The 22,524-nt window shown below is 36.4% G+C and overlaps 2 non-coding genes across 2 annotated transcripts; one reads left to right on the top strand and one right to left on the bottom strand.

Moving 5' to 3' along the window:
- Window positions 1-8,198: 8,198 nt before the first annotated feature.
- On the bottom strand, window positions 8,199-8,305 carry LOC121204376 (small nucleolar RNA R71). The gene has a single exon (XR_005899301.1). It is a non-coding gene; the product is annotated as a small nucleolar RNA R71 (small nucleolar RNA).
- Window positions 8,306-21,027: 12,722 nt separating this feature from the next.
- LOC121204345 (small nucleolar RNA R71) lies at window positions 21,028-21,133 on the top strand. Its single transcript, XR_005899272.1, has one exon. It is a non-coding gene; the product is annotated as a small nucleolar RNA R71 (small nucleolar RNA).
- Window positions 21,134-22,524: the final 1,391 nt, after the last annotated feature.

The raw sequence follows: 22,524 nt of genomic DNA, 5'->3' as shown, positions 1-22,524 counted from the left end.
GCTTGAATTTGGATGTTGGAACACCATTCCACAAAACCTGCATGGTAGATGACAATACAGCATTCATAGTAACATGTATTAAAAAAATTAGGAATATGTTTTGCCTTGAGTAATGCTTATATGAAATCCCATCGAACTCTATTATAAGTTTTCTCCAAGTCAATCTTGACAGCCATCCATTGGGGAGTCTTCTTGGTTTTCATGGAATTCAATACTTCTTGTGCAATGTTCACGTTATCAATAATGCTTCTCCCTACTATAAATCTCATTTGTTCTTGACTTATAATCTTTAGAAAAATACTCTTGAACTGGTTTGCAATAACCTTCATAGCCAATTTATAAAGCATTAAACAAATGCTAATGGGTCTGAACTACGTGTGATGTCCAAGATTAGGAATTTTGGGAATTAAGACAAGAAGGGTACTCTTAAGCTCCAATTCTATAGTACCTCCTTCAAAGATCTTCCTAACCCAATCGTAAATGGCTCTACCTATATTATCCTATTAGTTCTGAAAAAATAAGACTTGGAAACCATTACTTCTTGGCACTTTTAATGGTGCCAAGTTGAAGAGAACAGTCTTGATTTCTTCATTTATGACATTCTTTTCAAGAAAATCAATATTCATATGACCAAGTTGTAGGAAAGCACTTGTAGGCAGATTGCCTATCGGGCTTGGTGCTTCTCCATAAAGATTCTGGAAGAAATTAGCTGCATCTGATTTAAGTGCTTCAGGATCAAGAATCCATTCCCCATTGGAATTACACAAAGATGTTATTCTATTAAAATTTCTCCTCTGAACACACGCCTGTGAAAGTACTTAATGTTTCGGTCCCCCAACTTCAACCACTCACATCGTGACTTTTGTCTCCAAAGAATCTCATGATGAAAGGTATTTTCTAGTTCCTCTCGGACCTCCAATTCACGTTACACTAGAGAGTTAGATTCAGAAATGTCCATAGAATGTATTTGATAACTTATGAAACAATTGCCTTTTACGATTATTAATATGACCATAAATGCACTTGTTTCAATTTTTGAGCTTACCAGTAAAACCAACAACCGTAGTATTCATATTCCCATCAAAATTTCAATTATCCCTTACGAATTCTAAAAAATTTAAATGTTGTAACCACCTTTCTAAAAATAAAAAAAGTCTTCCTTTTTTAAAAGAGGGCTCCGATTGTAACTTTAGGAGCAGTGGCCAATGATCTGATTTAATTCTTAGGAGGTGAGTAATAAAACAATTGGGAAAAGTTTCCACCCAAGCTTTATTCCCTAGTGCTTGATCTAGTTTCTCAAAAAGTTTACCTTGATGCCAAGTGAAATGGGGTCCTTTAAATCCCATATCATAGAGTTTGCCTTTATCCACAAAATCACCAAATAAAAAAAAAAGAGAACATTTTTGTCCTCTCACATTACTACTTTTTTTATCATTCGAAAAGAGAATGGTGTTAAAATCCCTAATGGCCAACCATGGAGAATGCCTAAGTGGGATAAACAGCTCAGATCCCTCCAAAGAAATTTCCTTTTTTGTCCATCGAGACTTTCATACACAAAAGCAATAAAGATCAAATGTGGTTGGATAATGGAGCAAATGCGAACTAGGATGAATTAAAGATGATTTTTAATCACTTCCAAATTTGATAGATTCTCTCCATCCTAAGCAAATACCACTCAAAAAGCCAACTGCTTCCACTCAATGAGATTTTTCCAAACCCAAACTAGCAATGATAGCGTTGGCTTTAACCCCACTAACTTTTGGCTCAAGAAGACTGACTATGTCCGGTTTATATTGTTTATAGCACTCACGAAAAAATCACGGGAATTTTGCTATAATACCCCTAATCCATATCCACCGTTGGAACAAAGTCTCGGAGCATTACCGAAACTTTCAAAATATTTTACAAATAATTTCTATAAATTGCTATTCATTAACTAAAATCATTCAAAATGTCCCTCAATTGGACCCCCGAGGCCCAATATGAGAATTAGAGTCGAGTCGAGACTTAATCGGAGACCTTAAGAATTTTTCGTGACATTTCAAAACAATTTTCAAGGTGAAGGGCTCACACGCCAGTGTGGTCCAACGGACACGCTCGTGTGACCTTAGGACACGCCTGTGCTGCAGGCCGTGTTCAACCCCGTGTAACTCTCTGACTTGTGCACATGGCCATGCCACACGCCCGTGTGCTAGGCCGTATGGTTAATTATTTAATTTGAAATTAGATGCAGGTTTCACACGGCCAAGACACATGCCCGTGTTCTAAGCCGTGTAGCACACACGGTTGAGACACGCACTCGTGTCTTTGCCTGTGTGCTCAATTTTGAGCATTATGTTTCTCAAAATTAAGGTGCAGAGGACACACAGCCTAACCACATGCCTATGTTACTAGGCCATGTGTCACACACGGTCTAGAAACACGCCTGTGTGTCTGCCCGTATGGACAAAATGAAGTCATTTCTAACTTTATTTCTCACCCAAAATTTCACCCAAGACCTGCACTTGAAACACACATCCAATACCAACCAATCCAAGCATTCAACTTAAACAATTCCATCATCCATCATTGCATACCATTACATGCATATGTGTTTATAAACTTACCTTGGATTAACTTAGGCATTAACATCATTTGATCACATATACTTAACATATCACATATGAATATATCATAATAACCTACTTAATCATACCAAAATGAGTCATTACTAGTCATGCCAATGGCTTGGTTACAAAACATCATTTTCATGCCACTAATGGCCTAGTTGTCCTATACATGCCATTATACCAAAATGATTTTACTATGTACACCCAAAATAAGCTAGCCGATAGTGTGACGATGCTCTAATGATCTTCCAACCTTCACGAGCTTCCAAGAAGTATAAAATAGGGAAAACAAGACGGAGTAAGCATTACATGCTTAGTAAGTTTGTATAACATAAACTAAACTTACCAATCCCGTTTATTAAATTTAAGCATACAATATCATGTTTTCCATCCATTGCAATATTGCCTAAACACATGCATTCAATCAAACATGTTAGTCACCAAAAATCCTCATAACAATCAAGTAAACATAGATGAGCTCATCATGCAATATCTCTTTTCAACTCATAATCATTTCTTCTCATAATTCTCATACCATGTCAAGAGTTTTATGTTCGTTGAATCATTGGAATTCCGATAGATGTTCAAGTGGTACAATCGAGGTGTACGATTCAATAACCCATCAATTCTTATTCAAGGGTACCCATTAGGGCACTTAATCAAGGAACACACTCTCAAGCCACATATCGTATAATAGGATTACCAGTCCAAGTTAAATCCTTTATATAACATATACTTAAAAGAGTTCAATTAGGATTGCTAGTCCAAGCTAAACCATAATCATAATGTATACTCGAGAGGTATTATATCCGGATTACCCATCCAGGCTAAATCCTTTCTATAACAAGGTCAATAAGATTACTCATCTGAGCTAAATCTCATCCGCAATAAATGTAGGACCTTATTCATTTCGGGAAAGCACATATATTAATCGGAATTCAATATTCAATCGGGACTTAACCCTTTTTCACCATATCAAGCATGTATTAAATTTCTCATTATAGCACTCAAGTAATGTACATCAATATAGTCACATTTCATACAACACAACATTCAATTAAACATATTTTCATGCCCGATTAAGTTATATGAACTTACCTGGACACTTGTTCGCGTATAAAATCTACTAATCCAAAACCTTTTCTTTTCATCAGTCTAACCTCAAATTTGTGTTATCTGGATCTATATAAAGAGCTTTAATCATCAATTTCACATATTTCATATTTATTTGGACTCAATTTTTGTCCTAGGCAAAATTACCATTTTGCCTCTAACTTTTCCATATATTCTAATTTCGTCCCTAAGCTCGAAAAATGAAACTTGTGCAATTTACTCCCTATTCCAAGCCACCAAAATCCCATTACAAAATTTACAGTACATGTATTCATAAAAATTTGGAATTTTGCTTCAATTTCACAAGTTTACATTTTAGTCCCTAAATAATATTTCATCAAAAATCACTTTGTAAAAGTTGTTTATCTATCAACAACCTTTCATTTTCTACCATAAATTTCTAATTTTCAGCATATACACCCATGTCCCATTTTTGATACTTTGATAACTTTTCAAATTAATCCCCCAAATAGATAGTTTAAGCTATCCCGGTTTCAAAAATATCAAAATTACCAAAAACAGGACAAGAGAACTTACTCGATTAGGCCATGAAAGCTTCTTCTCTCTCTCCTAGGGTTTCCATGTATTTTAGGTTGATAAAGATGAGAAAATAAAATGATATTTTCTTTTCATCTTTTAATTAATTACTTATTTTTCAAATTCCAATTTAGTCCTTACCCTTTTTCTAAATTTCCATGGATGAGTCACCAAAAATCTACATACTTTTCTTTAATGGTTTACTTACCATATAAGGACCTCTAGTTTTGAATTCCATAGCTATTTAATCCTTATAGCTACTAGAATTCAACTTTCGCATTTTATGCGATTTACTCCTTCTCGTAATTAAACACTTAATCGATAAAATTTTCATATTAAAATTTCCACACGACATGTCTATCATAATACGGACCATCTAATAAAATAAAAATAAATTTTACTTTTGGGTCAGATTTGTGGTCCCGAAACCACTGTTCCAATCTCACTGAAAATGGGTTGTTACATTTGCATTCGCACACCCTTATACATTCCAACATAAAATAGATAAATACATATTAAAAAGAAAAGAAAGAAAAACTTATCTTACTATCGACCAGAGGCAAAAATATCTAGCTATTCCCCCTCTTTCACTAACATATTCGTAGCAGATTGTTCACTTAAATCTGGTGAGATGAGTTCCACTGTAGTCTTCATTGATTTAGTGAAAAAAACACGAGAACTACTAGAGGCCATGAATCGGTTACCCAAGCTCTTTAGATTTTATTTATTTTCCACTCTCTTTTTAACTCGGGAGTTTTGACTTTATTCTCCTTGACTTTACTTGAAGGCAATTGGTTTCTAGAAGTAGTTGGACTGCTCCCAACCGTCTTCCCAGAAAACTTTTGTTGGGTGTTGTCCTTAAAGATTATGAAAGTATGATTATTGGCATCCAAAATACCCTCATTCACTACTACATCTATCATGGTCGCTTCCTCAAAAGTTGGGTTGAAATGTAGTGAATGCTTTTTTTTAAAAAATTGATTTGATTTTGAGAGAGCTATGTCCACGCCACCTGTAGAAAAATTAGCTAAAACAATAGAAGAAGAAGAAGAAGACAAGGGAACGGATTTACCTAAAACAGATGGCTAGTAGGCCTTCACAACGTTGTCTAAAGACACACGGTCTTCTTCTGTGGGATCCATGCCACCTAAAATAGATGGCTGGTGGGCCTTCGTAACATTGTCTAAAGACACGCGGTCTTCTCCTATGGGGTTTGATGAAATCATGCCAATTAAATCTTTGATACTCGAAACACTAGATGGTCCAATGTCGTAGCCCATTCCCATAATAGGCTTTGCTAACAGGTTAACTGAATGGTCTAGTCCAGCAGTTCACCTAGAGTTATATTAGACCTTTGAATGATTTTTGTATTTGGGCTTCCTAACCTATCCAAAATTAATATCCCCCACCCTCTGTTTCGTATATTCTTTGCTTTCTCTTACAACAACATGAAATTGTATTATTGAGGGGTTTTCAAAATTTTCAGTCCAAATCCCTTTCCCATGCCTTTTTAAATTCGGTGCAAATTCCTTTCGACTACTTTTTTCTGTGATTTCAGCCTCTAGACTAGCCAAAGATTGAAATCATGATCCCATAAATTTTCCTTCTAGTCTGGACTTTCCAATTTTGTCATATTCACAAAGAATGCGTCTAGATCTTCTCTTTTCTGACATCCAAGGGCCAAAATCCCCTTCTCCAACCACCTTATTTTTCTAATTAATTTCGATCATTAGGTTCATTACCTTTGATAAGCAAGAAGGGAGTGAAGCATGAGGACAAGACTCCTTGTTGTACCCATAACATTCACAAGAGAAGCATACCACCAGTAGGCCTTCATACTCAACTCTTTGAAGATTTCCATTTATTAGTACTTTTGAGATCAAAGGCTTACAGAGGTTTACATAAACTGACATACGTGAGTATTGTACTCTTGCTTTAATATCTATATTGAAGTCTAACTTGTCACTGATAAGCCATAAAAGTAACATGTTTTTAATCCCATTCTTGATGCATTTTTGGATGATTTATTATGTAATTTAGTGAATTTGATGCTCCTAATCCTTTAAATTCATGCTTCTATACTTAGGTGAGCATAGGGGAGTGAAAAGGAGCAAAAAACAAGCCAAAATCGAGCAAAAAGAGTCTTTTCAACATCCACACAGCCTGAGCATTTCCACACGAGCTGGCCACACACTCATGTGCCAACCTGTGTTGATTTCGCACCTTGTTTCCTAAACACGCAAACAACTCAATTTTTAGGTTTTCTAAGCATTTTAAAGACTATAAATACCAATTAGTAGAATACCTAAGGGAGCACGCAGAGAAGATTGAAGAAATCACTTGAAGAACCATCAGAATCAACTCAGAAGTGGATCTTCTTCAAGATTGAAGATCTCTATTTAATTTTCTTCAAAGTTTTATTGAATTTCTTTATGTCTTGTTGTTATCCTAACGTTGAGATGTTTTCATTCTAGATTATGAACTAAATTCCCTAGATACCTAGGGAAGATGAAACTTATAATGAATCTTATTATTTGATTTCTAATTTACATGATAAATACTTGATTCTTGTTCTCAATTATGTATGCTTATTTCGTGTTTTAATATTTTTGGGATATTAATTCAAGTTTAATGTACATATTTCAGTAGAGAAAAAGTCCCTCTTTAAGAGTAGATCTAGCATAATTGAGTGGAGTTGCATGCAATCCTAGAAATAAGATGACATAAATCTACCAAATTAGAGTCAAATCTAATAGGAGAATCCATTGATCGAGTTAATGCGACGATAGGGGGTTTTAATTAGAAAGATATTTCCATTAATCAACCTAGAGTCAGTTGTTCTTACTCTCGAAAGAGATATGAACATAATTTAAGGATTTCTACGAATCAAGACACAAGTGAATAAATCGTTTAATTCATTTTCAAAATAATAGGTGAAGTCTAGGTGAATTCTTTCCTGGGTATTGTCTTTCTCATTTGTTGTCTTCAGTTATTTTTCCCAATTCATTCTCTATTGCGTTCGTAGTTAATTTAGATTAGTAAATTTAGATTAAAACAATCATCCCAATTTATTAGCTAAATAATAGAAAAAATAGTAATTACTATTACTTTTAGTCCTCGTAAATACGATATTCCCTACTCACAATAGCTATACTATTGTTCGATGGGTGCACTTCCTTTGTCATAATTATAGTTAGCTTAGTGACTATCAAGTTTTTGCACCGCTACCGAGGACCAAAATATTAGGAACACTTGATTTTTATTAATTTATCCATTTATTTTTATTATATATATATTTTTTTAGTTTAATTTTTGTTTACTAGTTTTTTCTTTTATTTTTTTCTGGCAGCTTCCTTTAGTTTATGACTAGAAGAAACCCGTTGGGACCATTATTGTTTGATAGCAAAATTGAAAGTACAGCTTGTAGAAATCGTAGAGAAGTAAGGTAGAGTCGACAGAGTATAGTAGACAGCAAGAGGATGATATTATTATTACTGCAGAGATGGGTGATAATCAGAAAAATCAGCTACCTCCTGTAGTTGTTGTAAATCCAGCAAATTCGAATCCTGCTCCTCGTACTATGTACGATTTTGCCAAGCCCACTCTAACTGGGGCTAAATTGAGTATTGTGAGACCCACCATTGCTGCGAATAATTTTGAACTGAAGCCGAACACTATTCAGATGGTACAACAATTTGTTCAGTTCGATGGTTTGCAATACGAAGATCCAAATACATTTGGCTAATTTCCTGGAAGTTTGTGACACTTTCAAGATTTCTGGCATTTCTAACGATGCCATTCACCTATGGTTGCTCCCCTTCCCATTGAAGAATAAAGCTAAACAATGGTTGAACTCCCTACCACAAGGTTCGTTCACCACATGGGACCAAATGACCAAAAAATCTCTTACTGAAGTACCTTCCACCGGCTAAGACAGCTAAGTTGAGGAATGATATCTCTTCCTTCGTGCAGATGGACTTAGAGACCCTATATGATGCATGAGAGAGGTATAAGGAGTTATTGTGAAGATTCCCTTACCATAGGTTACCTCTATGGCTACAAGTTCAAACCTTCTACAACGGTTTGAATCCCTCAACTAGGCAGTTAATGGATGCAGCAGTCGGTGGTACCCTGAATAATAAGACACCTGAAGTGGCTTTTAAGTTTATAGAAGAGATGTCACTGAATAATTATCCGTGGCAAGTCATGAGGATAAAGCCTAATTGAGCAGCCCGTGTTTTCAATCTAGATACAGTCACAATATTATCAAATCAAGTAAAACAATTAAATAAGAAAATTGATAGTTTATGTGTTTCTATGCAAGTACATTTGGTAGTGCAATGCGATGCAATTGGAGGAGGAATGAGCAATCCAAAATATTTACCCTACGGTCCTAGCACAGAGAATGAACAAATCAATTATATGGGTAATAATTCTAGACCTCAGAATAATCCCAATTTCTCTTGGGGTGGTCAAGGAAACCAAAGACCACAACCCCTTCTAGGCTTTCAACCATCTTACCAACAAGAGAAAAAGCCAAACCTTGAGGAGATGTTGACGAATTTTATTTCAGTGTCAGAAACTTGCTTCCAAAACGCCGAAACAACACTTAAAAATCAACAAACATTGGTTCAAGGGCTCGAGAACCAAATCGGTCAACTTGTGAAGTTGATTTCAGAACGAGTGATACGTGATATTCGTAACAGGTTTTAAAAATTTATAATTAATCATTCTTGAAACTAACTATTATCACGATGAAGGAAAGTGTACCTATCGAACAGTAGTATAGTTTTAGCAAGACTGGATTTTTGAACCCAAAGGAACCAAGAGTACTAGTAATTACTTTCTTTTTATTATCTAGCCTAAAAATTAAGGGATTTGTGTCTCTAAACTAATTAACTAAAATAAGGGTGCACAGAGAGGAAATTGAGGAAAAGATTTTGGGAAAACTCGATTGATTAAAACAATACCCAAGGAAAAATCCACCTAGACTTCACTTGTTATTTGACTCTGAATTAGACGATTTATTCATTTGACTTGATCCGTAGCAATCCCTAAGTTATATTATTATTTCTCTCGACACTAATAAAATCTAACCCTAGGTTGACTAATTGAAATCTCTTTCTAATTAACACCCTAGTGTTGCATTAACTTAATCTATGGACTCCTTTATTAGGTTTCACCCTAATCCGACAAAATCTTGTCCCCCTATCTCTAGGCGTGCAATCAACTCCGCTTAATTACAACAAATTTACTCTTAGACAGGGACTTTTGCTACTCTGAATAAGCGCATTAACTTGAATCAATATCCTGGAATATTAAAACAAGAATTAAGAATACATAATTAAGAACAAGTCAAATATTTATCATACAATTCAGATAATAATAACAAGAACCGTCTTAGGTTTCATTCCCCTTAGGTATTTAGGGGGTTTAGTTCTTAATTATGAAAGAAAACATCTCAAAATAATAAAGATAAAAAACATAAAGAAAACCCAAAACTCTTGAAGGAAATTGTAGGGAGATCTTCAGTCTGCGACACGACCGTGTGCACCCACACGCCCAAATAACACGGGTGTGGACCAAATGTCAGACGTACCCAAATTCAAAATTCGCAAATCACACAGGCAAAAATTGGGGATGACAGGCGTGTCCTTTGGCCGTGTGTCCCAAAATCTATAAATACCCTTCACTATTCATCATCTTTTTCACCCAAAATCCCTAACCCTAGCTGCTACAAGTCCACACGGCCTCCCTTCCATGCCCGTGCGCTGCTTCCAACTCTATTTTCGACCCCCATTCTCATCTTTTTAGCGTTTGTTTACGTTTTTCTCTTTTATTTTACGTAGTTCTAATGCTAATTATCATGTTAATCTTCATTGTTAGATTAGCTACCATTTATTTCATATGACATTTTTCTTTATTACTTCATGATTTCTCAAGCCCCATTTACATATTCTAAGTCAATATTCACTTACTTATTATTCTTTTCCATTATAATCCATGCATTGTGATACATTCATGTTTTTTACATTTCCATCAAGCTCTTTGCCATTTTGATTTTCATACTAATACCACGATATTATGCCATAAAATTTATTATTTGGTTTAGGTCTATTAGTGTTATAGTTGTGCCTAAAATTATTTATGACCTTTTCCTTGTTGATTTTGTTTACATTTTACCTTACCCAATCATCAAAACAGAATAATGGTTTTGCTTGTAGGTATACCATGTCATCTTCACGAGGAAAGAAAGCCGTCGTCCCTGCTTCGAAGAAAAGGAAGGGAGCGTCATCTTCCTCGGGTCCTACCGCGGAAATCTGTCACCCTTTCCTGCAGCTCCCTATTGGGTCCCAAGAAGAACTTTTCCAGATTCTATGGGCCCGACCCTTGGAAGTGGGCCGCTGTATAGATTGGGCCAAGCTAGAACAAGTCCAACTCGTAGATGCAATTCGGGCCCTCCTCACCACCGATCCTTGAGGGCTTTTCTTTGAGATTGTTGAGCCGACATATCTCGAACTCACTATAGAACTCTGCTCAATGTTCAATCTTCAGATCATGATCGCCCATTTTGATAACCTAGGAACAATCCAATTTCGCCTCAGTGGTCTAGTCCGCTAGTTGAACGTCCCAGAGTTCGAAACCGCACTGGGCCTTTACACTGAAGAGTTCATGGAGGAGAATGAACTCTACATTCTTAATCGCTACATCCATCACTCTCCTTCACGGTGTTAGAATGCCCTCACCCCCGGCGTTGCCTCCTACAATCCTAGCCACTCTAAGGCATCGGCTCTCCCTCCATCTCTGAGGTACTTACATGCCATTTTGGCTCACACGTTAACAGGAAGGTAAGAGGGCACTGGCGTCGTCAACACTCACAACGCCTACTTTCTATGGTGTATGTCGTACGGGCACGTCATAGACCTTGCTTATTTCATTACCCTCACCATTCAACATCATACGGAGCGGCATAGGAAGGGGGTCATCTCCATTGGGCCCTATGTGACCCGGTTGGCTTGGTACTTTGGGCTCCTCAACACAGCAGCCCAATCATCGTCCCTCGCTCTCATGGGCCAGATGTCCCCACAGTATGAGGGTGATCGAGAAACGACGTGGCACCTTCCCTCCTCAGTACCGTCTCGCCCAATCTACTGAGGAGGAGGCCCCCGAGGACATTACCGATGATGTCCCTCCACGTCCCAAAGACCCACCGTCTCAGCCACCACCTCCTTCTCGTCTAGTTCATGCGGCGGCTTCATACCCTAACATATCTGAGCGCCTTACCTGATTCGAGCAACAGTGTTTTCAGCACTTCGATAACATTGATGCTACTCTACAGCAGATTTGTCAACACTTCCACATCTCATTGCCACCCCCACCTCGCGAACTATCTAGCGATGAAAATGTTTAAAAACTTTTATTTATTATTTCTTTTTATGTTTTGACTTTTATTTTAAAACACTTTTTTATTTTTCTTTAAGCTTGTTTTTATTAGGTTTTATAATTTCTATTTAAAAATTTTTACTTTCGGCTATTTCATATCTAGTAATTATGCTTCCTTATATTTCCTAAAAAGTTCCTGATCCTATCACAGTTATAAAGAGCTTCTAAGCTCATCATCGCATAGGAACTAAAAACTCCACCGGGAAAGGTTCTCCATGTCTGCCATGTCCTGTTTGACCACGACCATAGCTGCCACCAGATATAATATTCTTTTGGCACAGGACTTATGGACTAATGAACCTCTACCACCACCGGAGTATCCTCCTCCACCCTCACACCGATTATTCTCCAAAACTCCAGTTCAAGGAAATTTATTCATCATTCAGGAAGTTTCACTTCTCTCCCTATCTTATGATTATGAATCTTTGTACATTGAGGGCAATGTACATCTTAAGTGTGGGGGGTCTTTTATATCAGAAAAATCCCTGAATTTTGTTTTGAAATTTGTTTTATTCTCATACGATCTTCTCATATCATTATTAGAATGAATTCCAATTAGTCTATAATGTTTATTAATATATCTTGAATTAAAACATAGGCATTTATGTATTGATTGTTTAAACTTTAAGACATTAGGGAATTAAGCATGATAAGTTGATTTTTAAGAATTTAAAATTTTAGGTTGTTTCCCCAAGTTTAGGTATTATCTTGAATTGAAATTCACAAGTTTAAATATCAAAAAAGCCTTAATTTTTGTGAGATCTTGAGCCGTTAGAGCATTTATTATTTCTTTTATGCTCACTTTCATTATGAGTGCATCAGTATCGAATTGTTATTCTAGAACTTGCTTGATTATGTATGTCAAGACCACACCATTTGATTTGATACGTCAAAATGAGAAAGGCACTTAAGTTTAACCCACTTACTCCATAAAAGCCTACCTTCACAATTAACCCTTAGTGAACCCCCTTGAGCCTCACAACCCATTCATTGATTTACCCTCAATATTAACCCATAACTTATTATTGTTAAAATCCCCTAAATTAATTTGATCCCTGTTTTTGTCGAGATTTGAGTTGGAATAGTTGCTTAACTATGTTTTGTTCTATTTTCTAATTTCACTTGTTCTTGATAAAAAAATACATGTATACGTATTAGTAGTAGTGATCTTCTGAGCTAAAGAAGTTAAATTCCATATTCTGAGAAAAAAGCTCTGTTGTACGCAACTAATGACTAGTCATTTTTCTAGTTAGGCAATTTTTCAATTCAATCTCGATTCTAACCCTTTCTTTCAGTTTGTGACCATACCCTCTAACCAAAGCCACGTTACAACCCTCTAAAGACCTTTTGATTGATGTTTCATCTCAATTTATAGTGGTAGAGATTTGATTTTCATGCAAGCTTATGGTAATGACTTTTCATTATTGACTATTGAGTGCTTCATTTATTATCCTTAAACACCTTGAGTGATTTGAGGGAATCTTTAGTGAGGCTATGAAACTCTGTGATATTTTGAATCAAAGGTAATTACTTAGATAAGGGGAGACACCTATGTTTTCATGATAATATACTTAACTTGGAATGTTTGAAACTTTAATCTTCTTTCAGTTGAAATTTTCAATGTATGATTACATATGGATTATTTCGAGATATTTATTAATAGGAATTATAAGTTAAGAAGAATTTATTTTGATTGTGAGTTGAGGGTTTTGCTTGAGGACAAGAAAATGCTTAAGTGTAGGGGTATTTGATAAACCGCAATTTATACACATTTTTACCCCATGCTTAACACATTTTATGGATGATTTTTCCATAGATTTAGTGAATCCGATGCTCCTAATGCCTTAATTTCATATTTTATACTTAGGTGAGCATAGGAGAGTGAAAGGAACGAGAAACGGGCCAAAAACGGAGAAAATAGGCCAACATACTAAATCAACATGACCTGGACTTCCTCACAAGGGCAAACCACACGGCCGTGTCAATTTGGAAAAATTAAAGTGCGACTCACACGGGTAACTCACACTCCCGTGCCCATTTAACAGCCTTGACCACGGCCTTAAGCAATCGTACATGAACGTGTCCCTGCCGAGCCCAAGTTTAGTCCAATTCGAAAAAGGCCAATTTTGAGGGCTTTTAGGCATTACAAAGCCTATAATACACCCTAGAAGAGGAGAAGAAGGGGACACAGAGAAGGAAGCAGAGAACTACTCAAAGAAAGCCGATTGATCCATCTCAGAAGCCGGATTCATCATCAAGACTGAAGATCTCCCCTCAATTTCCCTTTATGAGTTTTGGGTGTTTCTTTATGTTTTGTATTCATTATTCTTCTAAGATGTTTACCTTTTTAGTTATGAACTAAAACCCCTAAATACCTAAGGGGAATGAAACCTAAGACAGAACTTGTTATTATTATCTGAATTGTATGATAAATATTTGGCTTGTTCTTAATTATGTGTTCTTAATTCTTGTCTTGATATTCCAGGATATTGATTCAAGTTAAGCTCTTATTCAGAGGAAGAATAGACCCTGTCTAAGAGTATATTTGTCATAATTAAGCCGAGCTGATTGCGCGCCTAGAGATAGGGTGACAAGATTTTACCAGATTAGGGTGAAACCTAATAAGGGGATCCATAGATCGAGTTAATGCAACCCTAGAGAGATAATTAGAAAGAGATTTCAATTATTCAATCTAGGGTTAGACGTTGTTAATCTCGAAAGGGATAATAATATAACTTAGGGATTTCTACGGATCAATTAAAATGAATAAATCGTCCGATTCAGAGTCAAATAACAAGTGAAGTCTAGGTGGATTTTTCCTTAGGTATTGCCTTAATCAATCGAGTTTTTCCAAAAGTGATTCCCCAATTCTATTTTCTGTGAATTCTTAGTTTAGATAATTAGTTAGTTAAAACAAACCACATTATTCTTAGGCTAGATAATAAAAAGACAATTATTACTAGTACTTTTAGTTCTTTTGGGTTTGACAGTCCGATCTTGCTAAAACTATACTACTGTTTGATAGGTACACTTGCCTTCATCGTAATAATAGTTAGTTTCAAGAACGACTAATTATAAATATTTAAAACCTATCACGAATATCACGTATTAGTTGTTAGGCTCAAGGGGGCTCACTAGGGGTTAATTGTGAAGGTAGGCTTTTATGGAATGAGTGGATTAAACCTAAGTGTCTTTATTATCTCAATATATCAAATCAAATGGTGTGGTCTTGACATGCATAATCAAGCAAGTTCTAGAATGACAATTCAATATTGATGCACTCAAAGCAACAATAAAAGTGAGCATGAAAGAAATAATAGATGCTCTAAAGGCTCAAGATCTCATAAGAATTATGGCTTTTTGATGTTTAAACCTGTGAATTTTAACTCAAGATAATACCTAAACTTGGGGAATCAACCTAAAAAAAATTGTAATTCTTAAAAATTAACTTATCATGCTTGATTCTCTAATTCCTTAAAGTTTAAACAATCAATGCATGAATGCCTATGTTTTAATTCAAGACATATCAATAAAAATCATAGATTAATCAAAATTCAGTTTAATAATGATATGAGAAGATCACATGAAAATAAGACAAAATTTAGGGATTTTTCTGATAATGAGATAAATAACCCCTCCACACTTAAGATGTACATTGTCCTCAATGTACAAAGTTAGATTTAATGAAAAATATAGATATAAGATCATAAGATAGGGAGAGAAATGAAACTTCCTGAATGATGAATGGACTCCTTGAATTGGTGCTATGGAGAATAATCGGCCAATGCAATGATAAGATTGGAGGAGGATACTTCGTTGGTGGTAAAGGTTGGGTTCCACAACCACAGTGTCCAGCAAAGAGTTTATCGTGGTGGTCAGGCAGGACATGGTAGTCATGGAGAACCTTTTCCAGCTTTGGAGCTTTTTATAACTGTGATAGAATCAGGAACTTCTTTTAGGAAATGAAAAGAAGCATAATTACTCGTAAAGAAATAGTCGAATAAAACTTATAAAATCTCAAGATAAAATAAAAATAGTATTAAAGCGAAATAAAAAGTAATTCCAAAATATAAATAAAGATAAAAATAAAATAAAATAATAAAAAGTAAAAATAATAGGTGTTTCTAAAGAAATTGGGGCACACGGCCGTAGGGCACGCCCGTGTTCACTCATTTCAGCCCGTGCATTTCATGGTTTTCAAAATTGGGCACATTGGTTCACACGGCCATGTTGCACGGCCGTGTCATTCTTCGTTCACTTCTCCCACGCTCGTGTATGCAGGCGCACGCCCGTGTTGTTTTGACAGTCTCGACCACGGTCGGTGGGCACAGGTGTGTCGCACGCCCGTGTTAATTTGGCAGGATTGCCCAAGGCCATGTCGCACGGTCATGGCAACTTATCGAATCCCATGTTGGGGAAAACATTTTTGCTCTATTTTCACACGGTCGCATCGTACGGCCATGTTGCCTCCCGTGGTATGGGCAAGGCCTAAGGCACGCCCATGTGCCTGGCCGTGTGGTTCTGGAAATCCTGTGTTCAGCGATTCATTTAGTGAATTAAATGTTAAAAACTAAAATTTAAAGAAGTTAACACCGTTAGTACTCAGGTTGCCTCCCGAGAAGTGCTTATTTATAGTCTAAGCTCGACTCTACCTTGTGGGTATATTTAGGTAACTTCATGGAGCCGTAGCTCCTCTTTATCGTCTTTGAAATTCTCATCATTATAAAGTTTGAGACGATGTCCATTTACCTTAAAAGTGCCTTGTGATGGATGACTTACCTCTACTGTGCCATATGGAAACACAGTTTGAACTACGAAAGGACCTGACCATCGTGATTTAAGCTTTCCAAGAAACAATTTGAGCCTCGAGTTGTATAGCAGGACAAGATCTCCAACTTCAAATTTCCTTCGTTGCTTCAAACGAGCATCGTGGCAGTGCTTCATTGCTTCCTTGTATAGGCATGAATTTTCATATGCATTGGCTCGCCACTCATCTAACTCGTTCAACTGCATCAACCTATTTTCACCTGCAAGTTTGGGATCAAGGTTTAGAAATTTTATAGCCAAGAATACCTTGTGTTCTAACTCAAATGGTAGATGACAACTTTTTTCGTAAACAAGTTTATAAGGGGATGTTCCTATGGGGGTCTTAAAAGCAGTTCTATAAGCCCATAAAGCATCATCTACTTTCGTCGCCCAGTCCTTCCTGTTTGACTCTACAGTCATTTCTAGAATACATTTGAGCTCTCGGTTTGCTACTTCAAATTGTCCACTAGTTTGAGGATGATAAAGGGTAGCTGTTCTGTGGTGAACTCCGTATTTTTTAAGGGTCTTATCAAATTGGGCGTTACAAAAATGAGTACCTTTATCACTGATAATTGCTTTAGGGGTTCCAAATCAAGAGAAGAGTTTCTTAAGGAATCGTACTACCACCCTAGCATCATTAGTAGGTAAAGCTTGGGCTTCCACCCATTTAGACGTGTAATCAACGGCTACTAATATGTATCTATTCCCGAATGAGCTGTGGAATGGACCCATGAAGTCGATACCCCAAACTTCAAATATTTCACAAGAGAGCATATGTCTGGGGCTTTTCATCACGTTTGGAGATATTACCTATCCTTTGGCATTTGTCACAAGAAGTAACATACCTGTTGGCATCTTTGAATAGAGTGGGCCAACAAAAACCTGATTCGAGTATTTTATGTGCGGTCTTATTGCCACTGTAATGTCCTCCAGTCGGTCCTAAGTGGCAATGTTCCAAGATCTTCAATGCTTCTTTCCTTGTAACGCATCACCTAATGACTTGATCTGCATATATATGAAAAAGGAAAGGGTCTTCCCAAAAGTAGTTTTTCACATCAGTAAAAATTTGATTCTTTTGCTGATGGGTCAACCCTTTTGGGATAATGTTAGCGGCTAAAAAATTTGCACTGTCAGCAAACCAAGGTACCTCAGAATCAGCTATAGCAAAAAATTGTTCTTCAGAGAATGAATCATTTATTTCAACTACATCTAGCTCTTTGGTACTTGAATTTTCAAGCCTAGAAAGATGATCAGCCATGAGGTTTTCAGCTCTTTTCTTGTCCCTAATCTCTAAGTCGAATTCCTGCAATAACAAAATCCATCGGATGAGTCGAGGTTTTGCATCAGTCTTAGTTAAAAGGTAGCGAAGAGCAAAATGGTCAGTATAAACGACAACTTTAGACAATATTAGATATGGCCTAAATTTATCAAATGCAAAAACCACAGCTAGCAACTCTTTCTCCGTGGTAGTGTAGTTTTCTTGTGCGGCTGTTAAAGTTTTGCTAGCATAATAGATACGTTGAAAATGCTTATCTCTTCGCTGTCCCAAAACTGCACCTACTGCAAAATCACTTGCATCGCACATTAGTTCAAAAGGTGAATTCCAATCAGGTGCAATTATAATTAGAGCTTTAATCAATTTATCCTTTAAAGTATTAAATGCTTCTAAACATTCCTGATCGACATTAAAAGGCACATCTTTTTCTAGTAATTTAGTCAAAGGCTTAGCTATTTTAGAAAAGTCTTAAATGAATCTTCTATAAAACCCAACATGTCCTAAAAAGCTTCTAATAGCCTTAACTGAATTAGGGGGAGGTAGTTTCTCAATGGCTTCAATTTTAGATTTATCAACCTCAATCCCTTTACTAGAAATTTTATGTCCTAACACAATACCTTCTTGAACCATAAAGTGACATTTTTCCCAATTCAGTACAAGATTTGTTTCCTCACATCTTATTAAGAATCATTTTAAATTTTTAAGGCAAAGATGGAAAGAATTACCGAAAACCGAAAAATCATCCATAAACACCTCCATGATGTCTTCTATGAGTTCGTCAAAAATGACCATCGTGCAACGCTGAAAAGTAACAAGAGCATTACATAATCCAAAAGGCATTCTACGATAAGCAAACGTATTGTATGGACATGTGAATGTCGTCTTTTCTTGATCTTCAGGAGTTATTGGGATTTGAAAATAGCCAGAGAGTCCGTCTAAGAAGCAGTAGTACATGTGTCCTAATAATCTTTCCAACATTTGGTCAATAAATGGAAGGGGAAAGTGATCTTTTCTCGTGGCATCATTCAGCTTTCTATAATCAATGCAAACCCTCCAACCCGTGACTGTTCTTGTTGGGATTAATTCATTCTCCTCATTCGCTACAATAGTCAAGCCTCCCTTCTTACGAACAACCTGCACTGGGCTTACCCAAAGACTGTCAGAAATAGGATAAATAATTCCAACACCTACGAGTTTAATTACCTCAACTTTAACAACTTTCTTCATATTAGGGTTAGTCGTCTTTGGGCTTGCACACATGGCTTATATTCATTTTCCATTAAAATTTTGTGGTTGCAAAAAAGAAGGGCTGATCCCTTTAATGTTAGAAATTTTCCAAGCTATGGCCCTCTTATGCTCTCTTAATACTTGGAGTAATTCCTCTTTCTCCTTGGGATGCAAGTTAGATGCAATAATTACCGGTAATGTAGAATTAATTCCAAGGAATGCATATTCCAAGTGATTCGGTAATTGTTTAAGTTCTAGTTTAGGAGGTTCTTCAATAGAGGGTTTTTGTTTAAGTTCATCTTTTACCTTGATCCCCTCGTATTCTACTAGTTTTGGGGAGGGTTCATTGGAATTTAGTTCAGTTCCTATCTCAGAATCATCATCCACCCCTTCTCCTTGGGCAAGACACAGCTTCATCGTGTCCTTGTGTACAATTTCCTGAAAAGAATCCTGAGTGGAATGATCAGTAGAATCGATAAAATAACATGAGTCATCTTGTTCCCTAGAAAATCTCATGGCATCATAAATTTTGAAAATAATCTCTTCGCCAGCTACTCTAAGTACCAATCTACCATCACCCACATCAATTACAGCTTAGTAGTGGCTAAAAATGGGCTACCTAAGATTAAAGGCACCTCAACATCCTCATCCATGTCTAGCACAACGAAATCAACAGGGAATATAAATTTATCTACTTTTACAAGTACGTCCTCTATAATTCCCCTAGGATATTTAACAGATCTATCAGCTAATTGAATACTCATCCTAGTGGGTTTAGGTTCTCCAAGACCAAGTTGTTTAAACATTTTATATGGCATCAAATTAATGCTGGTGCCTAAATCAGCTAGTGCTTTAGCAACATTCAAACTACCAATTAAGCGGGGAATAGTAAAACTTCCTGGATCTTTCAGTTTGGTTGGCAGTTTATTTTGGAGTATGGCTGAGCACTCCTCATTAAGTTCCACTATAGATAAGTCTTCAAACTTCCTTTTATTTGTTAGAAGCTCCTTTAAAAATTTTGCATATGTAGGCATCTGCGATATAGCTTCAACAAAAGGTAAGTTAATATGCAGTTGTTTAAAAAGTTCAAGAAATTTACCGAACTGTGCATCCATACGGTCTTTCTTCAACTTTGCTGGGTATGAGATTGGTGGTTTATATTCTTTTGGCATTAGATTGTTATTGTTGCCGGGTTCTACCTCCTTTCCTTTGTTTCTGTCAGCTTCTTGTGGTGGCTTCTTTTCAGATTCAGCTAACACTTTCTCACTCCTTAGTGTAACTGCTTTCACATGCTCTTTTGGATTGGGTTCGGTGTTACTAGGTAGACTTCCTAGTGGTCTTTCAGAAATTAGTTTGGCGAGCTGTCCTATTTGAGTTTCAAGCCCTTGGATCGACACTTGTTGATTCTTAAGTGCTGTCTCAGTATTCTGAAAATGAGCTTCTGACACCAAGATGAATTTTGTTAGGATCTCCTCAAGGTTTAGTTTTTTCTCTTGTTGGTAAGGTGGTTGTTGGAAGCCTGGAGGTGGTGGTGGTCTCTAATTCCCTTGGCCTCCCTATGAGAAATTTGGGTGGTTCCTCCATCCTACATTGTAAGTGTTACTATAGGGATTATTTTGAAGTCGAGGATTATTACCCATATAATTTAATTGCTCATTGTCCATGTTCTGGCCATAAGGTGGGTATTCTGAATTGTTCGTTCCTCCTCCACTTGCATTGCATTGCATTACTGGGCGAACTTTTGAAGAACCAAGAAAATTGTCAATTTTTCTATTCAAAATTTCTACCTGATTAGAGAGCATGGTGACCGAATTGACGTTAAAAACACCGGCTGCTTTCATTGGCTTTGTCCTCGTGACTTGCCACTGATAATTATTCAGTGACATCTCTTCTATAAATTCATAAGCATCCTCAGATGTCTTATTATTGATAGTCCCACCAGCGGCTGCGTCAACCATTTATCTAGTTGAAGGATTCAGGCCATTGTGAAAAGTTTGAACATGTAGCCAGAGTGGCAACCCATGGTGAGGGCACCTTCTCAACAGATCCTTGTATCTCTCCCATGTATCTAGAATGTTCCTAGATCCATTTGCACAAAAGAAGAGATATCATTCCTTAATTTAGCTGTTTTAGCTGGCGAAAAATATTTTAGTAAAAACTTTTCGATCATTAGTTCCCAAGTAGTGATTGACCCTCATGGTAACGAGTTCAACCACGTTTAGCTTTGTTCCTCAATGAAAAGGGAAATAATCGAAGATGTATGGTGTCGTCCGAAACGCCATTGATTTTAAATGTGTCGCAAAACTCCAGAAAATTCACCAAGTGATTGTTTGGATCCTCATCCTACAAACCATCAAACTGAACAAATTACTTTATCATTTGAATCGTGTTAGGTTTCAATTCAAAATTATTTGCAGCAATAGTAGGCCTAACTATACTCGACTCAGTTCCTGTTAAATTTGGTTTAGCATAATCATACATAGTGCGTGGAGCATGATTCTGATTTACTGGATCAGCGGCAATTGCAGGAGGTAGCGGATTTTCCTGATTTTCAGCCATCTCCTCGGTTGTGGTTGAAGTATTTTCCTCTTGCTTTTCCTCTGTGTATCTTAAGCTTCGCCTTATTTCTCTTCGATTTCTACGAGCTGTGCAATCGATCTTACTATCAAAAAGTAATGGTCCCGACGGGTTTCTTCTAGTCATACACTATAAAAAAACCTTCCAGAAATGAATAAAAGAGAAAATTTGAAAAGAAAATAAAAATTCAAATTGCAAATAAAGTAGAATGGCTAAAGTAATAAAAATCGAGTGTTCCTAATATCTTAGTTCCTCGGCAACGGCGCCAAAAACTTGATACGTGATATTTGTGACAGGTTTTAAAAATTTATAATTAATCCTTCTTGAAACTAACTATTATCACGATGAAGGTAAGTGTACCTATCGAACAGTAGTATAGCTTTAGCAAGACCGGATTGACGAACACAAAGGAACCAAAAGTACTAATAATTACATTCTTTTTATTATCTAGCCTAAAAATTAAGGGATTTGTGTCTCTAAACTAATTAACTAAACTAAGGGTGAATAGAGAGGAAATTGGGGAAAAGCTTTTGGGAAAACTCGATTGATTAAGACAATACCCAAGGAAAAATCCACCTAGACTCCACTTGTTATTTGACTCTGAATTAGACGATTTATTCATTTGACTTGATCCGTAGGAATCCCTAAGTTATATTATTATCTCTCTTAAGACTAATAACGTCTGACCCTAGGTTGATTAATTGAAATCTCTTTCTAATTAACACCCTAGTGTTGCATTCACTCGATCTATGGACTCCCTTATTAGGTTTCACCCTAATCCGGCAAAATCTTGTCACCCTATCTCTAGGTGTGCAATCAACTCCGCTTAATTACGATAAATTTACTTTTAGACAGGGACTTTTGCTCCTCTAAATAAGCACATTAACTTGAATCAATATCCTAGAAAATTAAAACAAGAATTAAGAATACATAATT

Source organism: Gossypium hirsutum, chromosome A07, assembly GCF_007990345.1.
Source record: "Gossypium hirsutum isolate 1008001.06 chromosome A07, Gossypium_hirsutum_v2.1, whole genome shotgun sequence".
NCBI classification, from domain to species: Eukaryota; Viridiplantae; Streptophyta; class Magnoliopsida; order Malvales; family Malvaceae; genus Gossypium; species Gossypium hirsutum.
This window is presented reverse-complemented; position numbering and strand designations above follow the sequence as displayed.